The sequence below is a fragment of the Cupressus sempervirens genome, chromosome 7 (genome assembly GCF_028749045.1).
Source record: "Cupressus sempervirens isolate cs-2001-9-10 chromosome 7, ASM2874904v1, whole genome shotgun sequence".
In the NCBI taxonomy this organism is placed as follows: Eukaryota; Viridiplantae; Streptophyta; class Pinopsida; order Cupressales; family Cupressaceae; genus Cupressus; species Cupressus sempervirens.
The window spans coordinates 378178770-378202152 of NC_143124.1; the positions used below are offsets into that span (position 1 = coordinate 378178770).

The 23383-nt window shown below is 31.7% G+C and overlaps 1 pseudogene; it reads right to left on the reverse strand.

Annotated features, from left to right (window-relative positions):
• Positions 1-18022: 18022 nt before the first annotated feature.
• LOC149547041 (aldehyde oxidase GLOX pseudogene) lies at positions 18023-19696 on the reverse strand (annotated as a pseudogene).
• Between the last annotated feature and the right edge of the window lie 3687 nt (positions 19697-23383).

Here is a 23383-nt window from a genome sequence, read left to right on the forward strand (position 1 = left end):
AATGTTACTTTATAATCTAGCTCATTGTAAAATTTAATGCATCCAATGTAGATTCTTTAGGAGATTATTAATTTTATTTAGTTCATCTCATTCACAACACATAGATAATGATACTTCAACTATTCAAATATTCAAAATGCTAATTGTGACTTTCAATAATTAGATTTCTCCCACCTAGAGTCAATGCAATAAAAAAGAATGTGTCCTCCTATAGTTTTGATTATTTTAAACTAGTTTTTTCCTCTTCATATTCCATCCTCCAAAACTATTTTCAAAAGATTGCACTATTAATCACAATTTTTCATGAAAAAGTTATTTCATTACAAATTTAAGTTGCACTTTGTAGATTAAAACTTGATTGACTGTTAATTTACACAAGTATAATTTACTATTGAATTAAAAATTATTGTAATATATTTTGATTTTTATTGTAATAAAGTTTGATAATCTTTATGAAGTAGAACTCAACACATTTCCTATTTAAAATATTATGATAGATAAGATCACAACTATACATTTGTGTGTATTTGTGCACATTCAAGTACACATGTTGATGTATATAGGTCTATTTATTATAATGAGTATCTTATTTTCCATTACATTATAATAAAGTCAATCCCTAGGTCTTTTATATTGAAACTCTTTTCCCATGTGTAAAGGATGAATATTTGAATTCACATGAGTATTTTAATCAAACATTTATTTTTAAAAGTGAGAATGAATATTTCAAATTTTCAATAAATCCAGAGTTAAATTCCAAGATTGCACTTTGGACAAAGGATAATAATTAGAAAAGGTATCTAGACTTATATTTACTCACCTTGTCTATGTGTAAAAAATGTATATTTGCATTCATACAAATATTTTTAGTATAGATATATTTTTAGGAAGAAATAATTAATATTTCAAGAACTCAAATAAGTCCTAGCTTAAATTTCATGATAGTACATTTTTTATTAGGATAAAAATAGGGTTTGAAGGGACATGAAAGTCTTTACAAAAAGATTTTAAGGAGGACTTGAACCCCAACCAATTAGACAGGAAGAAACACTACAAAACAATAGCTAGAAACCAATAAAAAGTTAGTAGCTTAGAGACATAGATTGTATAATGAACCAAATACCTAGATTAAGATAAAAGACTAATTTTCAAGACACAAAGGAAGAAACACTACAAAACAATGGCTAGAAACCAATAAAAAGTTAGTAGCTTAGAGACATAGATCGTATAATGAACCAACTACCCAGATTAAGATAAAAGACTAAGTTTCAAGACACAAGAATATCCAGGCTCCCTAATTATCAAGTTATGTTGGGTTTGCAAGCAATTCATGATAGAATATTGGACAAAGAAAAATATGCACAAAAGGTGTATATCAAATGGCGGTCAAAGATGTAGTAAAGTAATGAAATATTAAATTGGAAAATAAAAATGCTTTTAGAAATAAAATTCTAGTAAAATTTATTCTAGCTTCTTTTTAATTTGCATTTATTTGTATGATTACTTATTTCAATAGAAAAACACATTCGAATGATTATCATAATTACATGTTACATTTTATTAATGTGTAGTAACATGACAATAAATTGTATGGTCAATGCAATTTTGGACTCATTTTCTTATCTTTTGTACTTATCTCATTACCATGAATACTATTGTACTTAACAAATCTTTTCTTGTTTGTGTCTATGCATATTCTACTATGAGTTTCATGTTTGGTATGTATACTATAACCTTTGATGCATATAATTTTAACACTTATATTAACCTTAGAATTTAATAGTGTTGAGTATATTCTAATGTGTGAGCTCAATTTGCACAACATGAAATTGACACATAAGTTTCTTAAAAACCAAATTCATATATTTTTTACTCTTTCCCTTTTAGTCCACTGAGAGGAAATTTTGCACACATTTACTTTTATTTTTACATGTAATAGAATTTAAATGTATTTACTAGCACTTGTACCTAGAAGGCCCAAGAGTTTCATTGATTGTTGATCCACTGTATTGAGATCATTTGATAGAGTTTCATGGATTGTTGATCCACTGTATTGAGATCACTTGATATAATTTACAATATCATGAGGGTATGGCTATTCTACAGACCAATGCATCCAAAAAGAAATAATAATAAACCAATGCACTAACATGCATGTATAATTTAACTTATGTATCTTCTACTTTTTCAAACACTAAAAAAAGTGTAGTCATTAGATACAATCCTATTCACATCTCTTAAGTCTTTTGAATTTTGAATATATAGACAATGTTATGTAAAAGACATTTTCCCTCATACACCACTATGCTTGTTGACATATTCTGCTACATACAAATGAAATTTGAGTACTAGCTAGCAATAAGGAAGACTTTAGTGAGGCTGATGCTTTCACACATTTTGAACATTATTTTAATATTTTTTTGATAGGGTTATTTTGAATGATTTATTTTGTTTAACATTTAATCAATCAAAAAAATTCAAAAGAAAAATTAAACTCTTACTATTTATCATACATTAAAATGCAACAATTAAATTTTTACCACGTCTTCTAATATGTATTATAAAAAAAATTTCAATTTTTTAAATGCACATTTTTGCAACAAATTTAAAATAAAGTTGACAAACATTAAAATATATTGATCTAAGTTAAAAAAATAAAATCTTCTAAAATAAAATATTTTTCAAACAATTTCTTTGATGCATATTTTTCAATAAATTTAAAATAAATTTGAATTTTTTTTTTTTAGTATATCTTCCTTTAAGCATAAAATAGATGAATACTAAATTATATATATGTATCTCATTTATTTTAGGTTTTGTGTCTTTTGAATAATATTTAAGAATTTTAATAATGTTTGGACAACTTATTGAGTAAATATTTTTAATTTGAATATTGTGAATTCCATTTTAGAATGTTTGAACAATTGTTCAAACATTAAATTAATTTATGCATAAAAAATATTTCAATAAAATACTTAGCAATATAATATGAGAAAAATGGTGGCATTTCCTTCCACTTTTCAAAAATTATTGCATAAAAGTTAAATAAAAATAATATGTAAACAATAATCTAAATCAAAATACTATTGTAAATCTAAATATTATTCAAAATCTAAATAGTAATCTAAACTAAAAGACTATTATAAATGAAAATAGTAATGTAAATCTAACAAATAATATAAATATATCTACTTTTATATATCAAAATACCAATCTAAATAAAATAAAATCGTAATAAGGCAAGAGCCTACAACATAACGGTAAATTGTGAGCCTCTTATCGAAGAGGTCTTGAGTTTGAATCAATTCACACTTAATAAATAATGATAATAATTAATCACAACACATAATAATTAATCTTGGCTTTAGCCTCTTACCAATAAAAAAAAATCATAATCCAAAATAAATTTTAAAAATCTAAGAAGAAACTTACTTTTGTATTTGATGTGACTCTTGAATCATGATCTCAAAATATGCAATTTTCTTCTCTTCTTCAGCAACCTGTAATCTTTCACAAAAAATCTATAGTCTACTCACTGTCTCTCTTTTCTATCCTACTCAAACTCTCCAAAAAAAATTCTAATCTCTATTGTACTATCTGTAAATGCACTCTTCTTTGCAACATAAGAATGAAATGGAAACATTCTTATATAATCAGTGAAACTAACTCTTCCTCTCCCCCACAAAAACTTTTTGTCTCCTACGCCATGTAATATTTTGCATGGCATATTCATTTATTAAAAATTGAATAGCCAATAAAATAAAATGCATTAAATAAACATAAACAATCTTGGAAAAAGTGGAAACAAAATGACACATGCATGAAGGAGGGAATGTGAATGGGAAACAAAATAAAAACCATGGCAGTGCCATGTACACCCACCATCACTACATGCACACACCACCTTGGTAGAACTATCAAGATTGACAGTGATAGTAACTACTGCCACTGACATATGTCAGTGGCGACAGTTACTTTTATTGTCAGTAGTGACAATCTGTCATCACCCACGACATGCAAGGTATAACCCCTACAGTCGCTGTGGGTTTCAATAATTTGAATATTGTTTTTAATTTTTTTTTTAAAAAATTTAATTTTAATTTAATTATATATATATATACACACACACACACACACACACACATTTTTCATTAAATATTAATATTTTTATTATTAAATTATTTTATAGGTGGCCTAAATTGTACTATTAATTTTTTTTATTAGTTTTATTTCTTATTTTAAGTAATTTTTGAAGGCCTATTATTTTGGGCCCTATTAATCCAGGCATGCCGTTTGGCTTTCTAATATTTGACCACCTATTATTTCTACTTTACTTTAAATTCATTTAGATTTGTGTTATTTGAGTGAGCTATTATTTCATGAATGTTTTTGGTATTTTATGATTTAAAAGTTTGTAACTGCTCCCAATTCTTTTTTATCGATGAAGAACTTTTTTTGGCATAATCTTGTGGTGGGCATTTGTACTTCCATTGTATAGAATGTCTCTTGACATACAAAGACCTTGCATAATCATAAACACTCACTTGGACAAAATGAGTATTATTAAATATTAAATAGATAATTAAATATTTTAAAATTTTATTGATAAAATCAATTAAACACATAAATATGATATATATTCTTTTAAATTATATTTTTATTTTAGATAAAAATTGAATACATAATACTTTTGATGTTACAAAATGATTTTTTTATTAATGCTAATACAAGGATATTTAATAATGAGAATATTAATTATATCTTTTAATATATTTGAACTTATAGAAATTTGATTGCTTTTGAAGTTCATAATTATTAAATATAAAATGTAGGCTAATATAATAAAAAGAAAACATTTCATTGTTTAATATTATTTAATAAAATAAAACTTATTATATTGTATTTATCTTTTAATAGATCTATGAAAGTGTTATTTGAATGTTGAATAAATTGTTTTTCCTAATTTCATAAACAATCAAACTCTTCCACTCTGAATAAAAAAACAAAATTTTACTTATACCTTTTATTATATTGATTCTTAGAATGCTTCATAATTTTTGTGAGGTGATTATGTGATTATGCATACAAAAATAAATCCAAGGGTTGAGGGAATTTTTTGAGCTTTTTTTGGTTTTAAGATTCATTATGGCCTTTTCTATGAAAATTTTAATGACAAAAAATTAAAGAGATATCTCACTGTTTCTACTTACTGATAATGTTTAAAGAGATGTGATATCTAACTCTTCTTTATTACCAAATTTTTGAAAAGGAGGATTACATTTGAATATTTATGGAAGAGAAGAGGAGGGTCTACGTACCTTTAAGAACATAGAAAAACTTTAGCAGATGGTGTTGGTTATTGTATCAGATTCTGTAAAAAATATGCAATCTTAACTAATTTTAAAATAACTATATTTTGATTATTTTAGATGGTGTCCATTGCCATATCAGATTCTATAAAAAAAATGTAATCTTAGCTAAATTTAAATAACTATATTTTGATTATTTTAGACTATTAACTAAGAGTTTAGAATGAAAATCTAAGTTTAAATATATATACTATTAATTTGCGATGTAAATCCTATAGAAAAAATCTAAAAGAAGATAAGAATTACCTTGTGCATAGGTCGATCTAGGTAGAATAGAGGAAGCAAGGTTTAAAAACTACAATACTGATGCATTCTCTTCATTACCTCAAATTTATTTCTCGAAATCCCTCCAATTGTATTGATGACTCGTTTCCCTACAATTGTAACGTCAAATCTCTAGAAGTCCCAACAATGGCGTTAAATATGCATTCACTATGACATGAAATCTATGTCTACATCCAATATTTTTGTACCTTAATCATCTTAACCCTAACACAACACAAAAAAAAGATGAGGAAAAGACATCAGGATGGTATATACACACAAGCATAGATATGGTATGGATGATGGCATCTGAAATCTAGCCATGGCAAACAATGGGGCTGGATAGCTATAATGTCCCCATGTTTTTAGCATCTCAGTGGAGTTCTTACCCTTAACATTCTCTGAAGGCTAAGTGGAGAAATAAGGAGAAATTGATTAAATTAATTTCTTATAAAGTCATTAAATAAATTAAAATAAAAGGTGACTTTATATTTGATTAATTGAGAGTGCACTAATTATGCGAAGGGGGAAACTTCTAGTAATTTAATTTCCTAAAAGCACATTAATTATTGGAAAGGGAGAAACTTCTAGAGAATTCAATTATTCAATATTTTATTTCCTTCTAGAAGGGTGAAGGAAAAATATAAATAGAGGTGAGAGCTTCATTGTTTATCATATAATTACTGTATCCAATTATTGTGAATTGCATTTGATATTATGTTGGGAGAAGAAACTAAGGTTTCTGATTTTAGCCAACCATTAGAGAATGTCAACTCTTTAGTGTTGCAACCATTTGAGGTGGTGAAATATCCATTGAATTTGGTATTCAAGAAAGCTTCAATTTAGGAGTTCTATTTGTGCTTAAATTGGAGAATAGATTTTGGGCTACTACAATACACATGCATGATGTCACATTGTAGTATCTATGTTTGATTCATTTCCATTCTTTGGCATCACTATTATCAAGTTTCTCTTGTAATTATTACTTCATAAGAATATGATTTTGTTGTGATAATTCAAAATCAAATTTTGCATTACTATAATCATTATTATATGTCAATTGTTTTGCATTTAATATCTAGTTTCCATGTATTTGCATTGAAAATACCAAAAGAATTGTACTTCCATATTAGTTCCTTGTAAGAGGATATTACATTGGTATCAGAGCTTTCTTGAAAAGTGTTTGAAAAAATATTGAATAACTAAACTAGAGAAGATTTTGGTGTTTGAAGAAGTTATAACCTGTTGGGATTATTACATTGGTATCAAAGCTTGCTTGCAAAGTGTTTGACAAAAATGTCGAACAACTGAACTATAGAAAATTTTGATGTTTGAAGAAGTTATAACCTACTGGGGTTATTACATTGGTATCAGAGCTAAATCCTGCTATCTTGCGGGTTTAGCAATCACATGCAGCCACTTGGGGTTGGCTCTCATAGATTTTCCACTTATAGGAAAGCTTTATTTGATAGGGAACAAGATTTTTACAAGCAACCAGATACCCTAGGTGATAGGCAAAAGAGTAGCCCCCCAAGAGACAATAGAAATGAGGATCAGGAAATAAGGGAATTTTATAGAGTAATGGTTATAGGACAAGAGCAGATGGCTTAGGCTTTGTAGACACTCACCACCATGGTTGAGCACATGAATCCATAGGATAGATAGAATCACGAACAAGAGGATAATAGGAGTATAGTGGGATAACCTAGAGCTCATAGAACTCTTTCAAAAATAATAGACAGGCCCACACATCCTACCTTTGTTACAGAAGAACCAGTATAGGAAGCTATGGAAAAGAAAAGAAGTATGGAACATGTAGTCCCAAAAAACAAATTTCAATCCAAAGGAGCATCTTCTAGTAAGGATAACAAACCATTTTATAAAAAACTAGAGAGGATGGATTTTTAAAATGCTTCTAAAGATAAAACTCTAGCACCTTTTGACAGGGGAACATTAAATGATTTGAGAAAAAAAAAATATGTTTCTACTATAAGGGAACTTATGATGCAAACCATGACTATCCTCTTAGACCAAAGGGAATAGCTAACAGAGTTATGTGGGCATACTATGAGGAATTAGAATTAGATAATTTAGACCCAAAATCTAATATGGAGGAAATAGATGGTGAAAAAAATGGAGACAAGGCTGAAAACTTGTCTAAAATGGAGTTCAAGGATGGGGAAGGAGATGGGCAACTTAGGGAAGCTCATCTCACTAGTATTAAACAAGAAGGATCATTTTGAATGAGAGGAGTACTTGCTAGACATCAAGATATAACTTTGGTTGATACTGGTGCCACTCATAATTTTATTGATGCCAGGTTGGTGGAGAGGCATGAAATACAAACAAAGGAGTTTGGGGGAATTATAGTGAGGGTAGCTGATAGCTATGTCCTCAATTGTGATCATAAGATCACTAGACTCCCATTAGAAGTTAATAATTATGCCTTTAAGGAAAATTTCTATGTTGTTCCCATGGGAAATATAGATATAGTCCTTGGGATGAGTTGGTTGCATAATATTGGTGAGTACACTCTTAATCTCAAGGAGATAGAGATGAAGTTTAAAGTTAATGGGAAGACACATATTCTTAAGGCAATTAGGAACAATGATTCCAAAATGGTCTCTTTCTAGAGGATGGCTATATTGATTCGACATGATCAGGTAGAGTGGACAACAGAGTGCATGTTAATGCCATTACAGGAGGGACAACAAAAGATTGAATATCCTCCTGATATTCAGAAGCTTAGAGTTAAACACTACATTCCACTAGGTAGACCACCAGATATGGGTATTAAGCACATCATTGAGTTAGAGGAGGGTGCTAAGCCCATCATGATTACATCTTATAAGCATCTAAAGAAGTTGAAGGATAAAATTGAAAAAACCATAAAGGGGTTACTTGCTATGGGCCACATTAGACCAAGTAAGTCTCCTTTCACTTGTTCAGTGGTGTTGGTGAAGAAGAAGGATGGGACATTAAGGATGTGCATTGATTATAGGGTGCTTAATAGGAAGCCAATTAAAAATAGGTACCCCATTACAAGGATTGATGAGTTGATAGATGAACTTCATGGAGCTTGCTTCTTCTCAAAAATAGATTTTCCCTTGATAGATTTGATGAGAAAGGGAGCTTTCTTGTGGAATCCTGAGGCACAACAGTGTTTTGAGAAATTTAAGGAGTTGATGACTTCCTGTCTAGTGTTAGTGTTACCAAATTTTAGAAAACCTTTTGAGCTACACTATGATTCTTTTGGAGAGGGCATTGGAGCAATGCTTATGCAGAAGAAGCACCCTATTACTTATGAGAGTAGGAAATTAAGAGGGCCAAAGCTGACCTTCAGCATATATGATAACGAGATGTTAGCTATTATACATGCTTTGGCTAAATTCAGGAAATATTTGGTAGTTAGCAAATTTTGTATCAAAACCAACCATAATATCCTAAAACACTTTTTAGGGTAGCAAGATCTCAATGATAGGCAGTAGAAGTGGGTGAGCAAGTTTCTATCTAATGATCTTGATATTACATATTTTAAAGGGACACAGAATGTAGTTGCTGATGATTTATCACATAGGCCCCATTTGAGCTTATTGACATACATATCGCAGGATTGGAGACACTTGATCCTTGTAGAATATGCAAAGGATGCATAGACCACCAGATTCATAGATGGAACTATTCAAGATAGTAGTTACACCCTTGTGAATCAGCCCATCATTTACAAAGGGTGAATATTTTTGGTTCCAGGCTCAACCATGAGGAGGATGGTTCTAAAATATTTTCATGTAATTCACCTATGGTAGGACATCCTGATTTCTACAAGACATACCAGCAAATTAGAGAGAACTTCACATGGAAAGGGCTCAAAGTAGAAGTACTTAAGTATATTAGGGAGTGTCTCACCTACCAGTAGAATAAGAAGGAACACTCCTATCTAGGTGGTTTACTTCAGCCACTTTTGATTCCTGATAGGAAGTGGGAGTGTTTATCTATGGACTTCATCATAGGACTGCCTAGAGCCCAAGATAGGGTCTGCATATATGTGGTTGTGGATCACCTTATGAAGTTTGCACACTTCTTTCCGATCACTACTACATACACTGCCACATAGGTGGTAGAGTTGTTCTTTAAGGAGATATTTAGACTACATGACTTACCTCAGAGCATTGTGAGTGACAGAGACAATAGGGTTATGAGCCATTTTTAGTAGGAGCTATTTAGGTTGTGTGCAATAGATCTCACTCTGAGTACTAGCCACCACCCTCAAACAAATGGTCAGAAAAAGATAGTGAATAAATGGGTGGAGGGATATCTCATAAATTATATAGTAGGGCAAAAAAAGGTATGGGTAAAATGGATTTATCTCTATGAGTATTTCTACAACACCACTTATCACATGTATATTCAGATGTCACTCTTTATGGCCCTGTATGGGTATGAAGCACCCAATTTTATAGATATACTTTTGAGTAACAGTAGAGTGCCCAATGCAGGTGATTTTTTGTAGGAGAGTCAAGACATTGTTAAGACTCTCAAGGATAATATAACCAAGGCATAGAATTCAGCAAAAGCAGTATGTAGACTAGAAGATGATAGAGTTGACTTTTGAGGTTGGAGATATGGTATATCTTATGTTGCAGCCTTACCATCAATCTACTCTCAAGAAGAGTGGTGCCGAGAAACTTAAGCCATAATACTATAGTCCATTCAGGATTATTAGGAAAATGGGAGAGGTAGCTTATGAGTTAGATTTGCCAGTAGAGAGCAAGGGACAAATTTTTTTTCATGTGTCACACTTCAAGAAGGCACTAGGGCATCATATTTTTCCTTCTACAATGTTCCCACCATCTGATGATGAGGGAAAATTAATATTGGTGCTAGAGGCTATCATTAATTTTAGGGAAAGGAACTTGAGGTAGTGCACTATAAGGGAGTATTTTGTGAAATGGAAGAACTTGCCAGTAGAGGATGCAACATGGGAGAATGAGGAGATTTTGCAGCATCTGGACTTGAAGTTGCTTGAGGACAAGCAATTTTAGGGAGGGCAAATTATAACGTCCCCATCATTTTAGCATCTCAGTGGAGTTCTTAGCCTTGACATTCTCTGAAGGCTAAGTGGAGAAATAAGGAGAAATTGATTAAATTAATTTCTTATAAAGTCATTAAATAAATTAAAATAAAAGGTGACTTTATATTTAATTAATTTAATTAATTAAGAGTGCATAAATTATTGGAAGGGGGAAACTTTAAGTAATTTAATTTTCTAGAAGCACAAATAATTATTGTATTGCAAGAGAGAAGCTTCTAGTGAGTGCATTAATTATTGGAAGGGGGGAACTTCTAGTAATTTAATTTCATACATTAATTATTGGAAAGGGAGAAACTTCTAGAGAATGCAATTATTAAATATTTTATTTCCTTCTAGAAGGGTGAAGGAAAAGTATAAATAGAGGTGAGAGCTTCATTGTTTATCATCCGATTATTGTATATAATTATTGTGAATTGTATTTGATATTAAGTTGGGAGAAGTAAATAAGGTTTCTGATTTTAGTTAGCCATTGGAGAATGTCAACTCTTGAGTGTTGCAACCATTTGAGGTGGTGAAATATCCATTGAATTTGGTATTCAGGAGAGCTTCAATTCAAGAGTTCTATTTGTGCTTAAATTGGAGAATAGATTTTGGGCTGTTACAATATGCATGCATGATGTTGCACTACAGTATCTTTGTTTGATTCATTTCCATTCTTTTGCATTACTATTATTAGGTTCCTCTTGTAACTATTACTTCACAAGGATATGATTTTTCTATGATATTTCAGAATCAAATTTTGGCATTATTGTAGTTATTATTATATGTCAATTGTTTTGCATTTCATATCTAGTTTCCATGTATTTGCATTGAAAATACCAAAAGAATTGCACTTGCATATTAGTTCCTTGTAAGAGGATATTACATTCTTATCAAAGCTTTCTTAAAAAGTGTTTGACAAAATGTCAAACAATTGAACTAGAGAAGATTTTGGTGTTTGAAGAAGTTATAACTTGTTGAGGTTATTACATTGGTATCAGAGCTTGCTTGCAAACTATTTGACAAAAATATCAAACAACTAAAGTAGAGAAGATTTTGGTGTTTGAAGAAGTTATAACTTGTTGGGGTTATTACAATAGCAATTGCCTAGAAGGCGTCAATTCAATTCTTACAATATTCTCATAATATGATTGAAAATAGTTATAAATAACATTAATCTCTGTAACCATTGTCTTACCTTTAACCAATTTTATACATTGATTGTATTATGCTTTCTAAGATGAAGCCCTCAATAATCTCATTTTTACTTACCTTCCACTTTAGTTCATCGTCAAATTTAAGGTATCTAATGAAAATTCTTTAGGAGATTATCAATTTTATTGAAACTAGTTCATCTTTGAATTTGATAATATTTCAACTATTAAAATTTAGAGAGCCCTAATTATCACGTTCAATCGTTAGATTTCTTTCCACTATAGTTTATGCAATAACAAAGAATGTGTCCTCCTATAGTGTCAATTAGTTTTAACCATTTCTTTGGCCTTTTATATTGCACCCTCAAACACTAATTTCAAAAGATTGTACTATTATTTGATCACATTTTTCCTTGATAAAGTTATTTCATTACAAATTTAAGCTACACAATGTAGATTATAATCCCATTGATCGCTAGTTTACATGCATATCATCTATAAATTACTATAATATAGTCTAATTTCATTGTATTAAAATTTGACAATCCTAATGATGAAATCAAGTTGAATTCAACATCTTTCCCTATTCAAAATAGAAACAATATATGGTTGATAATCAAAACTACAAATTTTTGTGTATCTCTGTACACATTCAAGTACACATGTCGATTCATATATGTCTATTTATTATGATGACATGTCTTATTTTCTATTATATGGTAAGAAAATCAATTCCTAGGTAGTTTAAATTTTGTCTCTTCTCCCATATGTAAAGAACAATTATTTCCTATAAATATTTTAATAAGACATAAATTTGTTAAAATGAGAATGAATATTTCAGAAACCTTTAATAAATCTAGACTTAAATTCCATAACAACACTTTGGGAAAAGGATACTAATTGCAAAATGTATATTTCAAATGGTTTTGAAGGATGTCATGAAGTACCAAATAATTTGGTCAATGAGCTAATATTCTTTTAGAAGATTGAAATCTAGTATATATTATCATAGTCTCTTTTCAACCTATATTTTAAAGTCACTAACAAATATAGGTCACTAACTATAGTTTGTATAGTTACATTATGTAAAGTAAAATAATATTTATTCAAGTATTAGTTGTCACTCAACATGTGTTAATTTTGAGTGCAATAAAATTATGATCTTAACTACAAATTATTCTAATGTATTTTTTGTTCTATTGTAATTAAAATTGACATTCTTTACAATACAATTGGATAAAACTCAACCAATTTTCCTCTTCAAAATAAAACTTATATATGATTCATAGAATTTTTTTCAATTATGTGTGTGTGCACATCTAGACACTCAAATGCACATGTTGATACACTCCAATTTCTCATAATGAACTATCTACTCTTATATTGCACTATAACAAAATCAATCCCTATATCTCTTACACTTAGTTTATTTTCTTGCACTAATTCTAACCAATCCTCTTTTAATTATCCTTCTCAAAATTTTTACTTTTTCAAACTTTCTTAGAAATATCCTTTCTCAAATTCTTAATAGTATTTAACAATTTTAAATTTGACTATTCCAATTTAATTAATTCATCATTCAATACATCTTTAAATCACAAGTCAAAATTTTATTCTCTTTCTTTACCCTTTCTCTTGGATTTCTTATTGTTCATTAAATAATTTATTTACACAAATGCATTACCTATACTAGTGGGAACTATTCTTGGAATGAAATAGATCTCCTTTAATATTTATGAATCTTCAATATTCAAATGAAAAATAAAAGTATTGATATCATTTTCTTGTACCCATATTTTCCAATACTACTTGTGATCTTTTCTCTCCCAAGAATTTAAAACTCTTCATTGGATATGCTTTAAATCAAAATCTTCTTGTTTCAACAACCTTCAATTTTAAATGTTAATTACACTCTCTAGTTTTGATGTATTCTCTTTGATGGCAACAAATATGGACAATTCTATTAAATTTGGAACTCCAAACTCAACATTCCTCCTTGAATCGTGGATGGGGATATCGTCTACCATGTGCTCTACCTTATTTATTTTGACCATGGGCACATCAAACAATTTGGTTTCTCTTTTTATCTCAACTATCTATGAAAACATATTTCTTTCAAACTTTTTAGAGACCCTTGATTTCTTTCGACTACTTTACAGAAGACATCTAGATTTTCCCTCAATTTTCTTCTTCCATAGTTCTTCAAACTAGATAATTTATTCAAATTGCCTCTAGAATAATCCAATTCCCATGCTCTTGTCTTTGGCAAGTCCCAATCTTGATGCTTTGATACCATTTCTATAATCTAAAACATGGATCAAATTAAGACAAAACAAAGAAAATAGAGAAAAAAAATTCTTAACACACAAACACTATTTGACTTTTATTCATATTAGAAATCTATTAAATAATTCCTTAGTTAAAAGAAATTTTACAATCATTGTTGGCTATGACACAAACAACTCAAATACCATGGACATAATTCTATCTAAGAAATGTGTTCTCTAAAAGTAGGCAGTGAATGGAGGATTTTTTCCTTCATGCATTTGCTATATAAAATCAACAAATACATTTTCTGGTTATCAATTCAAACTAGCTTACTAATTACAAAAACCAATGGTAACATGCAATCTAAAATTATAAGCTATGACCAAAGTAACTATGCATGTTGAAGCCTACATATTACAATGGTGATCAACACATTAACATTGAATGCATGGCGTTGAAGATTAGTTGAAGCATCAACTTTGTCAATAGGGTGGGGGTAGTTGATGTTGTGTGATAGTTTGGAAAATAGATTTAATGTAGACATCATATTAAGAAACTACTTGGCAATGAAAAACTATACTTTTAAATATTTAATCAAAGGTCCATGGCATAGTGATTTAATGGATTTTCAAGAACATGGTTTGTGATTTAATCATATTGTAATGCATTGCTTCTACATTTAACTTTATGTTGTGTAATTTTAAAGATTACATATATTAATACAATCTTTTACTTCTCATGCTTAAATTCATCAAATAAAACGTTGCTAAGGCATCTGTCTTTATTTTTATTGATTATATTGTTAGTAAGATGAAAATCCCCTATAACTGAGAACGAGAGCTCTAGGAGAGCTTGAGTCCCTTCGTTGAGCAACAATTTGAAGTTATGGGAGTAGGTGGTAGTTGTCATTGTACAACACATACTGTGAGGTGTTAACAACTCAATTTACATTAGTGGTGCTAATGCCAAGAACTTGAATAATATTAATTTAGAAGAATTTATAAATGGAATAGGATTTGAGAAGTTTTTTAGATTATTATATTGTGGTGATATTCAATGGGTGAAGCATGAGGCTTACATTTGAGCACCGTATGAAGATTTCTTTGAATTTGAATTGGTGTGAGTTAACTTTTCCTTTAACTAGATATAATTTCCTATAATAATTAAACTAGAATGTTGTTCATTATTTTGAATTCAATTAAGAATAAATCATTTATTGCTTTCTCAAGTAATTTTTTAATTTAGAAACTAAATAAATAGCATGGTCAAATCATTAATAATATTTATAAAAGATGAAGAATACAAGAACAATATAATAAGACAAAAAATATGAAAAATATCATGTTAACAATATTTAGGAAGAAAAATAATAAATATATGAAATCTTTTTTTATATTCCATCTCAATTATTTTTATTTTTCAAATTTAAAAATTAAAATGGTATATAAATAAATTCAAAACTTACTAATAATTTATTTACAATTTAAAAATAGTAAAAGAATCTAATGGTGAAGTTGAAAGGCTCACAATGAGCCCCCAACATCTAAAAGAGATGAGGGTTGAACCTTCCAAAAAAAATTGAAAATAATATTTTTACATTAAAATAAAACTAGTAGCTCATTGATTTTTACTTCATTTTAAATTATTTTTACTTACTCTTGTACAAAATTATTCATCTTAATTATGAAAGAAAAACTAAATAGTTACTACAATTTGAATTATCAAAATAATTTCTTTATTGTTTATCATAAATAATTTAGATTATATATTTTTATTACCTGTCATAAGAAACTTAATAATATATTATACTTTGAAATTGACCTACAAATCCTTATGTTGTATAATGGAAAAAATTATATATTTATTAACAATTACAACTAACAATATTAATTAAAAGTTTGATAGAACTTAGTATACTAATATTATCACTGAGATAATATATTTAGAACCATTGCTTTTCTAAATAAGAGTGTGTTTACCCACCCCCAAAATGTGGGCAAGACTTTTACAATTAAAAAAAAAGTTTGAATTAAAAGTCAAGGAAGACAAATGAATGGGCCATTTTAGAAGAATAAAAAAATTAGAACTTTTTCCAAACATTTTCAAATTAGTATATAAAGCATATTGAGCACACAGATAGATGAAAAGAGTTGCGGATTTGAAAAGGAGTTTAAAAACAATGGAGGGGCCAGACTTGCTTTAGTATTCCCTGATTCTTTTGTTCAAATTGGGGATGAATGAAATTTTAGGCACTACCTGTATTTATGCGAGTGGCTTAACTGACACACTCGAACCATTGACTAACAGTGGTTAGGAGTAGGCTCAACCACTCTTAACCAATACCATAAGACCAATGCATAACAGTGGCCCCAAGCTATTAGCTAAGAGTGGCTAGGCCCACTCCTACCCAATATTAGTCAATGGTTCCAGTGTGTCGGTTAAGCTTGGCTGTATTTATGTTCTATTGCAAATTTCATCTTGAAAATTGGCCAAGTGAAGAACAATCTCTTGCTTCTCCATTCGTTGTTGTTTCTAGAAAATGACCACCGTTACTTGTGAAGTATTTGGATTCCAACTAGTTGCTGAAAGTTCTGGCAGAATCCACCAACACTAGACATCACACAAAGCATCATAGGTTATGACGGTGCCAAAATACATAGTAATACTGCCATTATCAGAGACATTTAGCTAGAAAACTATGACTTGTTGTGTTCATAGTATGTACAAGCTGATGCCAACAAGGGACAACTTAATCGTCACAAACTAAGTCTTGATTCCTAAACTAAAAGTCTTAAAAAATCAAAATTGACTTAGTGTGTGATGTTTAAGGGTGATCATGCAAGAGAGGAGCAGTTGAAAAAAGACCGAAACTTTTTCAAAAATTAAGAAGATATTATATTTTTAATATTTTTTTAATTAAAAAACAAATACACCCCTAGGAAAATACAAGCTTGCCAATCCAAAAGAAGAATTAATGACTAAAAAATTAATTTATTTTAAAATTAGAAATACATGGTTATAAAAATTAATTTAGTGAAACAAGGATTAGTTCCCTATTGATGCAGGGAGTTTGGAGAGTCATAACTTTTGACTTGAATATGTGTTTTCTTAGATTTTTCTAGGTTTTTTTAAAAATATATAGTTGAGGTGGATTCCAGCTAAGCTAGCTTTGTTGGGGTTGTTTCGACTATTTTTTTGAGAGCCAGATATTCCATCTTGACCTCCGAATTTCACTTTTAAATAGCTTAGGTGTTTTTTTGATTTTTTGGGTTTGTAATAACTTTGAAATTTCTTTCTAAATTTTCGAGATTAGTTGGCAATTCACCTTTTTAGATTAAAGGGTAGATTTACGAATCTTCAAAATTGCTTTCCGGGGTTTTTAAGAACTTATCAAAAATGGCATATTTCTCTTGTTGCCGAAATCTGCCAAATTTCTGAAATTTCCTATTTTTTGTATTAGTATTATTTAATAGAGTTTGAGAACCATATAGAAGCAATTTTTGGGAGGAATGATGAATTGAAAGTTTTTGAATTCTATATTCTGTTATGGAATTATCAATTTCTATGTGAGTTGAAATTGACCTGCTGCATCAACCCACCTTTTTACAATTACAGATATATGTTCGTTGTGGTAAAATATGCAAAACATGTAAGATGCCAAATTGAAATATAAAAGTATACGTGGTATATTAATGTATTCAGATGTATTCGAAATCAAGCACGCCATGCAGAGAGGAATTGTGGAAGCCTCATGAAGCACATTCACAGAAAGAATCGACATGCTTCATCATTTGTTTTATTAAAAGGTTGCCATACATGTTATCTTTGCATTATGCGCAGCTGCACTGTTATTAGAGAATGGAATACCACATTCTATTCGGTGCATGGTGGCAATTCTAGGAGAAGTGGAGCCACTGGCCAGCGCTCGGGATCTCGCCGTTGACGACGAAGAACATGTAGTACCCGGGAGGAGCAGCGACGGCCGATGGGGGAGCGGTGACCGTGAAGGAATAGACGGTGTTGGAGTTTGGGGCGGCGAGGGGTGTGGATGTGGAGAGGGAGAGCATCCTCTGGCTCATGGAGGTGGTATGGGTCGTGAAGGGCGGGGCGTAGACGTTGAACTTTACCACGTTGCTGCTGGTGAGACCGTAGGCGACGGAGAAGGTGACGGTGAAGGTGGCGCCGTAGGCGACGTTGGGTGCAGGGGCAGAGACCGTGATGATCTTGGGGCGGAGGACGGCGTAGACGCTCTCCAGATAGTAAGGACTGTAGGCGTCCAACCGGAGCTCCGTGGGGAATTGCGTTCCGGTGAATTTGTAATCGAAGTGGGGGTTGGAGCCACCGGCCATAACTCTGCCATCAGGCAGGACATTGGCAGTGGAGTGGTACATTCGGGCAATAGCGGTAGCCGCGAGAACGTACCAGCGCTTCTGGGTGGCAGGGAGGCTGTGTCTGTAGAGGTAGGGCGTGAAGACGGGTGTGTCGGCCATGTCCCACCCGGCCACACCCCTCGCCGCTCCGTTGATGATGAGAATCTCACCGTTGGGGAGAATGAGCATGTCCGACATGGTCCTAGGCCCGGGCATGTCCTCCATGCTCCACGAGGGGTTGGCGTCCGAGATGACCATTCTTCCACAGCTGCGCAGGGCGGCCGTGAAGTTGCCGGCCTTGGCGGCGGCGTAGCCATCGTCGGGGCAGCCACCGCAGACGAGGATTTCCACCTTGGTAAACCCATCGGAGGCCGAGAGCGGCAGCATCACGGAGGACCCCGTGGAAGGGTAGTTCCGCGGGCCGTCGCCGGGCATCGTGGGGAATGTCTTCAGCACGACGTTGTTCTTGTAGTCGAGGAGAATGGAGTCCTTGTTGGCGAAGATGAAGAGATTGCCGTCGGAGGAGAGGTGGAGGAAGGGATATAAGTTGTTCTCCACTGAGGAGCTGGTTCGGGTCTGGGTGAGGAAGGGCAGGTTGTAAGTTCCCTCCCCGGCCTTCCTGGGAACGAACTCGTAGTTAAACACGCCCGTGCCCCCGACGACGATGATGCGGTTGTCGGGAAGGATCTGGTTGGCGGCGTACCAGCGGTTGTTGAGAAGCTTGACAGGCGTAGAGTTATCCCAGTCGCAGGAGGCGTCGGAGCAAGGAACAAAGTAGCGGATATCTGTTGCTCCGTCCCGCCACCCGCCAGTCTGAACGAGGGTACCGTTGGCAGCGAAAGCAGCAGAGGAGCACCAGGTGTCAGTGAAGATCATGAGCGGCCTGATGGTGTTGGTGGCGATGTTGTACTCGATGGAGTGAGCATAGCAGTCGTGGGTCAGGTACTGGTCCTGTGGATTGTCACGGCACGTCCCATTCGCTAGCAGCAGCTGCGAGGGCACGAAGTTGGTCCTGTCGAACATGACCACCGTGTTCTTGTACGTGGTGACCATGTGCATGGCCGACACCCCGCCCTTCTCTACCAGAAGATTCCATCTCCCCACCTTCACTGCCAGTTGCCCGGCTGCGCTCCAGACCCATATGCTCAACACCACGAGCGTCGCAGCCCAGACACACCCAATTCCATTCCCCAGCGACATTCTCACTACTTATATCTTTATCTCTCTCTTTCTCTTTCAAGCGCCACATTGATGATGAAAGCCTCATGGTTTGATTGGCATTTATAGGCTTCTCCTTCTTGCCGTTCTGCACATTGGAGGTCAATTGAAATAGGATGGGATCGATAGACCCGCCTGGCTTATCCCGTGTCAAGAACAGTAACAGCCTCGCTTTTGATTTCTGGTTGCGTTTGCAGACTACATTAGCCCTGTAAACTTCTCGGCCCGCGCAGCATTTGAACACCTTGTACTTTGATTACTCATCTCCTCCGCAAGTGAAGCGCAACGTGCTGCTATTTTCTCCACCAACTGCAGATCGCGATAATGGTCAACCTCAACATCTACCTGCTCTGCAATCTGATTAAAATCCGAGATAAACACACAAATGCTTCCATTATTATAATGTCTCTCTTTCGACCATCTCTCATCCTACATCTGATTTTTAAAGGATATTCCGAACCCAATAAATGAACGTGTTTTTCTCTCACTCAATTCCAAAGAAGGCAGCGTACGACAAGCAATTAAATGACAGTATTCTCATTAAGCTTGAGTCTAATGATGTAGCGTCACCACGACGTCATTTCGAACAACACCTCTTTCGAGCAGAGGACTTTTGGAAATGTATTATAATTGTCCTTCCTCGTCCTTTATAAATAGAGTCATTGCGTCCGGTTATGTGGAAACAAAGTCAACCCATTCTTACCTATGCGGTAGGGGCAAGGTCAGAAGGGGGATAGTCGCTATCTTGTCAGTTATTTAGATAATTTATAATGGGATATTTTTATCTGGTTACTTATTTAGATAACTTATAAGTCATGTATTTACATAATTTATAAGCCAGTTATTTATTTAGATAATTTATAAGTCAGTTACTTATTTAGATAACTTATAAGTCAGTCATTTAGATAATTTATCTAGGAGATTCTTTTATAGAGAAAAAATTAAGTTCTCTTTTGTAAGTTGTCTAAATAATTGGCTAGATAACCACAAGCTATTCTTAAATATTATCTATTAAGGAAAAAATTAAGTTTAGAAAAAGTAAGTCAATTTCAACTATTTAATATTTTTACTTAGAAATAAAGTCTTAGTGTAATGATGTTTTAGTTGTCCAAGTTAGAAGACGTTGGTTAAGTACAGTAGAGAAGTGTGTTTTTATAATGTTTACATAAAATAATTTCAAAACTATTTCAAATAACAATTTCAAACATTAATTGAAAACATTGTCTTACCTTTAAGCAATTTTAGATCTCAAATTATGCTTTCATACATCAATCCTTAAATGATTTCATTTTTAATGTTACTTTATAATCTAGCTCATTGTAAAATTTAATGCATCCAATGTAGATTCTTTAGGAGATTATTAATTTTATTTAGTTCATCTCATTCACAACACATAGATAATGATACTTCAACTATTCAAATATTCAAAATGCTAATTGTGACTTTCAATAATTAGATTTCTCCCACCTAGAGTCAATGCAATAAAAAAGAATGTGTCCTCCTATAGTTTTGATTATTTTTAACTAGTTTTTTCCTCTTCATATTCCATCCTCCAAAACTATTTTCAAAAGATTGCACTATTAATCACAATTTTTCATGAAAAAGTTATTTCATTACAAATTTAAGTTGCACTTTGTAGATTAAAACTTGATTGACTGTTAATTTACACAAGTATAATTTACTATTGAATTAAAAATTATTGTAATATATTTTGATTTTTATTGTAATAAAGTTTGATAATCTTTATGAAGTAGAACTCAACACATTTCCTATTTAAAATATTATGATAGATAAGATCACAACTATACATTTGTGTGTATTTGTGCACATTCAAGTACACATGTTGATGTATATAGGTCTATTTATTATAATGAGTATCTTATTTTCCATTACATTATAATAAAGTCAATCCCTAGGTCTTTTATATTGAAACTCTTTTCCCATGTGTAAAGGATGAATATTTGAATTCACATGAGTATTTTAATCAAACATTTATTTTTAAAAGTGAGAATGAATATTTCAAATTTTCAATAAATCCAGAGTTAAATTCCAAGATTGCACTTTGGACAAAGGATAATAATTAGAAAAGGTATCTAGACTTATATTTACTCACCTTGTCTATGTGTAAAAAATGTATATTTGCATTCATACAAATATTTTTAGTATAGATATATTTTTAGGAAGAAACAATTAGTATTTCAAGAACTCAAATAAGTCCTAGCTTAAATTTCATGATAGTACATTTTTTATTAGGATAAAAATAGGGTTTGAAGGGACATGAAAGTCTTTACAAAAAGATTTTAAGGAGGACTTGAACCCCAACCAATTAGAAAGGAAGAAACACTACAAAACAATACCTAGAAACCAATAAAAAGTTAGTAGCTTAGAGACATAGATTGTATAATGAACCAAATACCTAGATTAAGATAAAAGACTAATTTTCAAGACACAAAGGAAGAAACACTACAAAACAATGGCTAGAAACCAATAAAAAGTTAGTAGCTTAGAGACATAGATCGTATAATGAACCAACTACCTAGATTAAGATAAAAGACTAATTTTCAAGACACAAGAATATCCAGGCTCCCTAATTATCAAGTTATGTTGGGTTTGCAAGCAATTCATGATAGAATATTGGACAAAGGAAAATATGCACAAAAGGTGTATATCAAATGGCGGTCAAAGATGTAGTAAAGTAATGAAATATTAAATTGGAAAATAAAAATGCTTTTAGAAATAAAATTCTAGTAAAATTTATTTTAGCTTCTTTTTAATTTTCATTTATTTGTATGATTACTTATTTCAATAGAAAAACACATTCGAATGATTATCATAATTACATGTTACATTTTATTAATGTGTAGTAACATGACAATAAATTGTATGGTCAATGCAATTTTGGACTCATTTTCTTATCTTTTGTACTTATCTCATTACCATGAATACTATTGTACTTAACAAATCTTTTCTTGTTTGTGTCTATGCATATTCTACTATGAGTTTCATGTTTGGTATGTATACTATAACCTTTGATGCATATAATTTTATTACTTATATTAACCTTAGAATTTAATAGTGTTGAGTATATTCTAATGTGTGAGCTCAATTTGCACAACATGAAATTGACACATAAGTTTCTTAAAAACCAAATTCATATATTTTTTACTCTTTCCCTTTTAGTCCACCGAGAGGAAATTTTGCACACATTTACTTTTATTTTTACATGTAATAGAATTTAAATGTATTTACTAGCACTTGTACCTAGAAGGCCCAAGAGTTTCATTGATTGTTGATCCACTGTATTGAGATCATTTGATAGAGTTTCATGGATTGTTGATCCACTGTATTGAGATCACTTGATATAATTTACAATATCATGAGGGTATGGCTATTCTACAGACCAATGCATCCAAAAAGACATAATAATAAACCAATGCACTAACATGCATGTATAATTTAACTTATGTATCTTCTACTTTTGCAAACACTAAAAAAAGTGTAGTCATTAGATACAATCCTATTCACATCTCTTAAGTCTTTTGAATTTTGAATATATAGACAATGTTATGTAAAAGACATTTTCCCTCATACACCACTATGCTTGTTGACATATTCTGCTACATACAAATGAAATTTGAGTACTAGCTAGCAATAAGGAAGACTTTAGTG